This window comes from Malus sylvestris, chromosome 6 (assembly GCF_916048215.2).
Source record: "Malus sylvestris chromosome 6, drMalSylv7.2, whole genome shotgun sequence".
In the NCBI taxonomy this organism is placed as follows: Eukaryota; Viridiplantae; Streptophyta; class Magnoliopsida; order Rosales; family Rosaceae; genus Malus; species Malus sylvestris.
Genome location: NC_062265.1, coordinates 16,890,343 through 16,896,440, shown reverse-complemented (window position 1 = coordinate 16,896,440; position 6,098 = coordinate 16,890,343).

Genomic DNA, 6,098 nt, shown 5'->3' with positions numbered 1-6,098 from the left:
CAAAATCTTTTGTAGTTTTGACTTGTCTTCTAGTCCATTGGGTGTTTTGCCATGTGAATGAGTTTTCTAAATAATTTGGCAGTAAGCTTCTCTTTCTTTGTAGACTTGGGACAACAAGTGTTTAATATAAAGGCTTTGAACCTTCTCTTTTTTTTTGTCCCATCTTCTCGTGGCAAAGAAGGCTTTGAACCTTCTTTTAAATGTTTGTGGCAGAAAAGCAGGTGAGAAATTTTGACGTGATGAAAACACTCTGTTCTTTCTTCACGTGACAAAGAAGGCTTTGAACCTTCTTTTAGCTGTTTATTCAAAGATTGGGAAATTTCCTTTCTTTCCTTTTTGTCTTGTAGTAGTCTTTGGTCAAGAGTTGTGTTTGAAAAACTTTTCTTCTTGTGGAATTGGACCAAGCAGGAGTCGGTCAAGGGGAGCAAAAGTTGCATTTTACTTCTTTTCCCTTGTTTATTTTGTCCACAAATGCATCTGTTTTCTCATTGGACAGCAAAGAATGACTTTCATTAGACCTTTGATTGGAACTTCACGGGGTGGTCTAGGCCACCCCGAAGAAATTCATGGGATTCTGACAGCGGCGAGGAGCGGAGCCCTTTTGCGTTTTTGTTCTCTTCAGATTTAGACAGAAAGAAAACATGTGGCTGCTGCCATTTTTCTTTGGACTGCTTTGTGCTGTTTTTGCAGGTATAGAAGAGTAGTCGGACTACCATTTAAGAAACCTTCCCTACATAAAAAACCTTTTCCGGCAGTTTTCTTGTATAAACTGAAGGTTACTAGTTCTGAGTGTTTGGTTATGCACCCTTTTTCTTTACTTCCATCTGCAACACAACATTGAACTAGAGAAATAAAAATTAACAGAACTTATTTCATACCTGGTAATGAATGTTCTTCTTTTTTATCTTGACTCGAATGCACGAATGATTGGTCTCTTTGTTCTCTTTTCTGGCAGCAGTTCGTTGCCTTTTGATATTTCTCTCAAAGTTGCTTTTATTTTCTGCAGAGTTTCCCCTTCCTTTTTTCTGTCCTTTTTTTTTTTGTTGTTGCAGCTGATGCCCATTTATAGGCATCATAGGAGGGTTCTAGAGCTTGTTACGTGGGGAGAAGATGGAGGGCATGACTTCCTGCCACTCTCTCTTAACCCCTCTTAACTGACCCCACGTTTTTTTTTGTTGCAGGAAAGGAGGAACCTGTTTATTACTTCCCCCTTTTGTAGGAAAATTTTCCTTATTATTTTTTATTTATTTATTTATGGATATTTGGTTTGTATGTAAAGCCCATTCTTATCTTTTGGGCTGGTTTACATCCTTGTTTTGCCTTATAGCCTGACCCAATTTGTATGGACTCTATTTTTTTTATGTTGTATATTTTTGTTGTTCAACACCACCCTTTGGATTTGGCCGAATTTTCCCAAAAGCATGGCACCAAATTTTAGCTCCAATATTCATGCTCATATGAACAACATCTACAACATTTGAGATAGCAAATTTTCCAACAAAATTTACTTTCAAAGAAGCAAGAATAAAGCTTGTAACAATTACAACTTTTAAATCACAAACTTATGAACTACAAAACCCAAAAGGATTCACCAACTACTAGACCTAGGCTCTGATACCACTTGAAGGATTTATTTTGAAAAACATGTTCATTTGAGCAACATCATATGGCATGCAATTAACAATTAAAGGCGGAATCATGCTTGCATGTACTCAAAAACAAAACATTACCATGAAATTCAAAGCCTAGTAGATTGGTGAACCAATAATCAACTCAAAACAAAGTGAGTTGAAATTAATACCTTTGTAGATTCCTCTTTGCATAAGCAAAGGCTAATCACCCAAAGAGATAGGGGCCTTCATTCCTTGCTTCTTAGATCCATGGATTTGGATGGAAGAATAGGTTTCTCCAAGTTCCCAAAATAGGGAACCTCTAAGTCTCTTCACCAAGGTTTGATTGTAGAAGAAAATGAGTGACCTTGGAGTAGTAGGATTGCTAGATGTACCCTCCAAGGTGTTAGCTTCTTTAGAGAGAAAATGGAGAGACAATTCTCACCAATTTTCCCCCAAAATAAACCCTTAATCACTTAATGAATATTTTGTTATAAAGTCATTTATATAGTCACTTCTTTAAGTGACCTAAATAACCAAAACCCTAATTCATCACACTATGGCTTGCCATTTAGGGGATTTTGGGCTTTTGGGCTTTAATGAATCTTCATTCATTAAATTGTCATACAACTTAAGTTAATGGGCTTGACGTTCGAAGCCCATTGGGCCTTAAGGTCCAAAACTATCCCGAAGTCTTTAACGAACTTATTCGTTTGATTAATTAACATATTAATTAATCCTTGCCATAAATAAATGATTAAACCATTTAATCATTCTTACTCATTTCCGTTTAATCTTCAATCTCCACCTTTTATGGTGTGCGATCCATTAGGTTCCTTTTAGCGAGGTAGTGGGCGATTAAAACCATTTTACATCGATTGTGAATTGAAACTATTTTCAATTCTCCCTTTAGTGATTACACACGTTTAGGGCTTCCACAAACCATGAGTGACACCTAGCAGCATATCATGGTTACCCAAGCTAATCAGAAGAGGATAGAGAACCTATTCAGTTTGGGATTACAAATGCAATACGGTCCTTCTCTAATCTAATACTCTTGTCCACATTGTTTGGTATGATAGTTTATTTATTCATGTCTACTATCCAATGTGATTCGTGTGCTTATATGATTTCCTTGAATGTGAATTGGAACGCATTCCCTAATCTCATTCATACTCTGGCCAGAGATTTCAAATCATATCATAGAGTATTCTCCCTCAACTGTTTGAAGGTTAGAGATCCCTTGTTGCGCATTCACTTGTCTCCATAGCTAAGTGGCTTAACCCCAACGATGCCGTGGACACCCCGAGGGGGTGACTTTGACATAATCAAAGATCAAGGACTTAACCACAAGACAACTGTGATGCCTCAGGTCAAAGGACTACTTTGCATTATCCCAACCATGAGTTCTCATGTGACATGGAATATAAGAACTCTTCGTTGATCACGTTCAGTGAACTCATTCTCTATTGAGCACCTACGTACTTGTCTTGATGTCACACACACCAATGACTCGAGACTAATCACTCTCCCTGAGAGAAGACATAGTACGTACTGATCTTAACGGACTGTCAACGTCCAATTGGCAATCCTATGATCAGGAACATTTAGGATGTGTCTACGAAAGAATGGTCTCATGAATCTAACTTCATTAGATTACATTCTCCCAATCACATATTCCTTGGACTTTATCGTTTAAGCATATAACATTTATATGAGACGGCTCAAACAATAATTTATGCCCTTTATATGTAAAACTAGATTAGTTTAACATGTGAAATGTCCGTAAAGTATCATCACATGATTGGCTTTAGGGCACATTTCCAACATCCCCCAAGTCTCCGGTCGAGGGAGTTGACGAATGAGGCATTTCCTTTCTAAGTGGTAGCCCAAAACTCCTTCTTCATATATATTTGTTATGAAAGTTGTTAGGCCCAAAGAAGAGGAGGCCTAGGCAATTTTTTTTTTGAATATTTTTTTTCGAATTTTCGAATTTTCGAAAAAACAAACATATATATATATATATATATATATATATATATATATATATTAAAGCTTTGTAGGTGAAGCTTTGGTGTTGAAGCTTTGTAGGTGAAACTTTGAGGTTGAAGCTTTGTTGGGTACCATGAATTGATTTTGCTTCACACTATCTTGATCAAGATAGTGTGAAGCTTTTGTGTTGAAGCTTTGTAGGTGAAGCTTTTGTGGGTGAAGCTTTTGTGGGTGAAGCTTTTGTTGGTGAAGCTTTTATGGGTGAAGCTTTTGTGGGGGAAGCTTTTGTGGTGGGGGAAGCTTTTGTGGGTGAAGCTTTTGTTGGTGAAGCTTTTATGGTGGGTGAAGCTTTTGTGGGTAAAGCTTTTGTTGATGAAGCTTTTATGGGTGAAGCTTTTGTAGGTGAAGCTATTATGGTGGGGGAAGCTTTTGTGGGTGAAGCTTTTGTTGGTGAAGCTTTTATGGGTGAAGCTTTTGTAGGTGAAACTATTGTAGGTGAAGCTTTGGAGTTGAAGCTTTGTAGGTGAAGCTTTGGAGTTGAAGCTTTTGTTGGGTACCATGAATTGATTTTGCTTCACACTATCTTGATCAAGATAGTGTGAAGCTTTTGAGAATTTGTAGTTGTCCTCCATTGATGAAGCTTTTGTTGGTGAAGCTTTGGAGTTGAAATTTTTGTTGGGTACCATGAATTGATTTTGCTTAACACTATCTTGATCAAAATAGTGTGAAGCTTTTGAGAATTTGTAGTTGTCCTCCATTGATGAAGCTTTTGTTGGTGAAGCTTTTGTGTTGAAGCTTTGTAGGTACCACGAATTGATTTTGCTTCACACTATCTTGATCAAGATAGTGTGAAGCTTTTGAGAATTTATAGTTGTCCTCCATTGATGAAGCTTTGTTGAATTTCCCTTTTTTTTTTTTTTCGAAACTAGAAATTTGAAAATGTGGGAGAGACAACATACACAAATTTTGCTTCCACACTATTGAGCAAGAGATTGTGATGCAAGCCACACCTTGTAGTAGTCGAAGGTTTGGATGAACCATATAAATTGAATTTGTTTCGAACAATCTTGAATTTGCTTTGAAGGTTTGAGAATTATAGTTGCCCTCCATTGATGAAGCTTTTGTTGGCACCATAAATTGGTTTTGCTTCACATTGTCTTGATCAAGAGTGTGTGAAGCTTTTGAGAATTGTGGTTGAACTCCTTTGATGAAGCTTTTGTTGGCACCATAAATTGGTTTTACTTCACACTGTCTTGATCAAGAGTGTGTGAAACTTTTGAGAATTGTGGTTGCCCTCCATTGATGAAGCTCTTGTTAGCACCATAAATTGGTTTTGCTTCACACTGTCTAGATCAAGAGTGTGTGAAGCTTTTGAGAATTATGGTTGCCCTCCATTGATGAAACTCTTATTGGCACCATAAATTGGTTTTGCTTCACACTGTCTTGATTAAGAGTGTGTGAAACTTTTGAGAATTGTGGTTGAACTCCTTTGATGAAGCTCTTGTTGGCACCATAAATTGGTTTTGCTTCACACTGTCTTGATCAAGAGTGTGTGAAGCTTTTGAGAATTGTGGTTGAACTCCATTGATGAAGCTCTTGTTGGCACCATAAATTGGTTTTGCTTCACACTGTCTTGATCAAGAATGTGTGAAGCTTTTGAGAATTGTGGTTCCCCTCCATTGATGAAACTATTGTTGGCACCATAAATTGGTTTTGCTTCACACTGTCTTGATCAAGAGTGTGTGAAGCTTTTGAGAATTGTGGTTGCCCTTTATTGATGAAGTTCTTGTTGGCACCATAAATTGGTTTTGCTTCACACTGTCTTGATCAAGAGTTTGTGAAGGTTTCTACGAGTTGTAGTCTTTGTATTGTTACAAAGGAGAAATGTCTGAAGTAGATGCAAGAAGGCTGAATAGCTTGATCTTCGTATGCCATGCACTGAAGTTGTGGTTGGCTTGCAATAAGACTTTGTTGGTGACTATAACTCTTATTGGGCATAAGTGCTCCCCTAGTTGAGTTGTCAAGCTTGAGGGTTTTTGATTATTTGTGAATGCTAGGAGTTCACATGTACAAGTTGTACCACTCGTCTTTTGGTAGGTGGAATGAATGGTGAGTTGCTTTCATCACTTGGTTGTTGGTACAAAGATGAGTTCCTTCTTCACCTAGTTGGTGGCATGAGTGGCAAGTTGCCAAATGATATTAGAGTACGGGTTGTACATTTCATCACCTGGTTGGTAGCATGAAGGAGAGTACGGGTTGTACATTTTATCACCTGGTTGGTGGCACGAAGATGAGTTCCTTCTTCACCTGGTTGGTGGCATGAGTGGCAAGTTGCGAAATGATATTAGAGTACGGGTTGTACATTTCATCACCTGGTTGGTAAGAATAAAGGCAAGGTGTCGAGGCACATTGTAGCAAGTGTCGAAGACACAAAGTATGTTGAACCCTTTCGAAGCACAGTTAGCTTATGTATGGATGTGTTGGAATGTATGATGT